The following is a 3,751-nucleotide window of genomic DNA, read 5'->3' as shown; positions in this document are numbered from 1 at the left end:
TTTTATCCTAGTGGGGAAATTTCCTTAACCACTTGCCCTCCTGAAAGTTTACACCCGTTCTTTTTGCAATACGACACTACATTATTTTAACTGACAATTGCACGGTCGTGCAACGCTGTACCCAAATTTTCCTGGTTCTTTTTCTTTTCTTTTTCCCCAAAGTCTTTTGGTGGTATTTGTTCACCTCTGCAGTTTTTATTTTTTTTTATTACCATCGTCCTGTCTGTGTACCGAACAGCTGGTGGACATCGAGTCTGCGGTACCTGCCGACGGCATCGTGCGCACCCGAGACCCAGGAGTATCAAATCGCGTACGAGCAGCCGCCTGCCACAGTACATCTATGGTGGGTGGTCGTCTAGTGGTTAAAGAGCCTTTCAGCTCTTGCTTGGAAATGTTATACACAGATTTTAATAGGAGTGCTGATTGCCACCTTAAACAAGCTGCTAGCAGGATTTCAACAAGCTTCAGGCTGGGTTTACACCTCAGACGGATGCAGGTCGCAGCAGGGGTCCGGTGCGTACTTGGTCTCCCTTTCAGGGACAAATTGGGGGTTGAATTTTTGCCTGAATTCGGCCCTAAAACAGAGCCAAAGACGCAAAGCATGCCTGTGCAAGTCTCTCTGCAGCCTTAACAGAGATAAATGAACCGGCTCCATAGAGAGTTGGTCACCATCTCCTGTCATGCGAATTGGATGTGGGGTTCAAAGGTGTTACTAAACTCTCAAAAAGTTTTATTTTTTATTTTTAGTAAAATGACAAACATGTTATACTTGCCTGCTCTGTGCAGTGATATTGCACAGAGTGACCCCGAACCTCCTCTTCTGGGGTCCCCGGCAGTGATCTTGGCTCCTTCTCTTGAGGGACCACTATAGTCAGCCACTGGCTATGGGGAGAGAGTAGTCCCTGCGCTCCCAACCTGTGTATTTACGGAGCCGAATGCCATATATTTACACAGTCCTAATGGTTTCACTGGTGCGGCGGCGATCAGGGACACTGTGACTGGTGTGGCGGTGATAAAGAACACTGTGACTGGTGTGGCGGTGATAAAGAACACTGGAACTGGTGTGGCGGCGATTAGGGACACTGGAATTGGTGTGGCGGCGATCAGGACAAAGGGACTAGTGTGGCAGCGATCAGGGCTATGGAACTGGTGTGGCAGCAATCGGGGACTCTGTGACTGGTGTGGCGTCAATCAGGGCAATGGGACTGGTGTGGCGGCGATCAGGGTACAGGGACTGGTGTGGCGGCGATCAGGGTACAGGGACTAGTCTGGCAGTGATCAGGGACACTGTGACTGGTGTGGCGGTGATAAAGAACACTGGAACTGGTGTGGCGGTGATAAAGAACACTGGAACTGGTGTGGCGGCGATCAGGGACACTGTGACTGGTGTGGCGGTGATAAAGAACACTGGAACTGGTGTGGCGGTGATAAAGAACACTGGAACTGGTGTGGCAGCGATCAGGGACACTGTGACTGGTGTGGCGGTGATAAAGAACACTGGAACTGGTGTGGCGGTGATAAAGAACACTGGAACTGGTGTGGCGGTGATAAAGAACACTGGAACTGGTGTGGCGGTGATAAAGAACACTGGAACTGGTGTGGCGGTGATAAAGAACACTGGAACTGGTGTGGCGGCGATCAGGGACACTGTGACTGGTGTGGCGGTGATAAACACAGGGACTGGTGTGGCTGCGATCAGGGCAATGGGACAGGTGTAGCGGTGATTAGGGACACTGGAACTGGTGTGGCGGCGATTAGGGACACTGGAACTGGTGTGGCGGCGATCAGGACAAAGGGACTAGTGTGGCAGCGATCAGGGCTATGGAACTGATGTGGCAGCAATCGGGGACTCTGTGACTGGTGTGGCGTCAATCAGGGCAATGGGACTGGTGTGGCGGCGATCAGGGTACAGGGACTGGTGTGGCGGCGATCAGGGTACAGGGACTAGTCTGGCAGTGATCAGGGACACTGTGACTGGTGTGGCGGCGATCAGGGACATTGGTGTGGTGGTGCGGGGTCACTGTGGCTGGTGTGGTGGTGATCAGGGCACTGTCACTGGTCTGGCGACGATCAGAGTGCAGGGACTGTGATAAAGGACACTGTGACTGGTGCAGTAGTGGTTAGGTAAATAGAGAACACTAAACGGGTGGGACTTTAAATGAAGCGTAAGGCATAGAGCCGAGCGCTTCCATCCCCGATACTTAGAGCAAGGAAGAACAAGGGTGGGACTTTAAATGAGGCATGCACCCCAGGAGGACAACGGTAACGATAGACATTGGCAGGTGATTGACCCAGTAGTACCAAACAAATAATATGAAAGCATTGCGTGATAACAATGGGCAGTCAGTTATTTAGTAGCATGATAATTATACAATAAATACAGTAATCACATGATAAAACTGTTACAATAATCAAAGGAATATTGTATAACTTACAACAGTTCATGGTATTGGTAATCAACATAATTGAAACAGGTACATACTGGGAATGATATCAAGAAAGGGGGGGCCAATTCATTGGAGCGTGTCTCCATGGTATATAGATATAATATTAGTACGTTGGTACAATCCACTAGTATAGAGAAGAGATAATTGATATTAGAGTGTCAAATGATGACAAAAGGGGAGCCTCTAATAGCTCACAGTAATATAAAGTAAGTGCATAATGTAGCCATTATACAATCTCCAATTCGTTGGGGTATCTACAAATTACATTATAGTCGATGTATAGAAGGGAGGGTTAAAAGTATAATAGCAGCTGGTAAAAGGGGGCATCTGGTGGCTCCTCCATAGTACTCGTAGCCATGGTATAATACATTCAATATATAAAAGTTGGTAGATGGTAAACTGTCAACGAACAAAGAAGGGGGGCGTCTATTGGCTCAACGCGTTTCGTGGCTACTGCCACTCTTCAGGAGCAGGGTATGAGGTAGGTGTCTGTAGATATTAAACATAAAATAATTTAGAATAAGGGTATGCATAGTAAACCCAGTCTAGGGGGCAGGGGAGAAGGAATAGAGTAATAACTATTCCCCAACTTACTTACAGGTATGTCAAGACCATGGGAACAAGCCAGGGGGGCAGAAAGGTGGCCGGATAGGTAACAGCCCACGGGAGCTGCGGTGGGCTAAACCCACCACAGGATGGAGCTGATCCAGTAAAAAGCGCTGAATTCTCCCAATGGCGGAATCATGGGTGCATGGAGGTTGGTATGACTCATATAGAAAAAGTGATCTGTGAAAATAAAATAAAAAAAAATATAAAATTATAAAAAGTAGGAGCTAATAGTAGCTGGGACGTGAAATGGTGTGGCACCAACAAAAATTAGTGTAATGGTGTAATGAGGCATAAGCCAGGGGTGTAATGATACATAAATTGTAGCAAAAACAAATGTGAAAAAGTGCACTGTGTCCCAATATGGTACCAAGCGTCATAAGGGAACTGTAAGTGGACCCCAATACAGGGAAATGGGGTGATATGCCAGAAACAGGAAAGGATAGAGAATTGGGACCTAGTGTATGTAAAAATAAGTTTAGTGAGACATGGTAACAAGAGTAAAAATATGTACCTGAGTTTGTAAAGTGCTATACGTGCCAGGGAAACAGCCAAGACCATGATATGCACCGCCATGAGAGGAACCGCTGGACTGGAGGGAGTATATATACTCACTGAGGGTGGGGGGTGGCTCACCACCGGCACGTAGGTCGTCCGGTGAAGGACTTCCGGATGGATTTCAACAGCGTCTGTCCGCT

This window comes from Rana temporaria, chromosome 10 (assembly GCF_905171775.1).
Source record: "Rana temporaria chromosome 10, aRanTem1.1, whole genome shotgun sequence".
In the NCBI taxonomy this organism is placed as follows: Eukaryota; Metazoa; Chordata; class Amphibia; order Anura; family Ranidae; genus Rana; species Rana temporaria.
The sequence above is the reverse complement of the archived record's forward strand: the minus strand, read 5'-3'. Positions refer to the sequence as shown.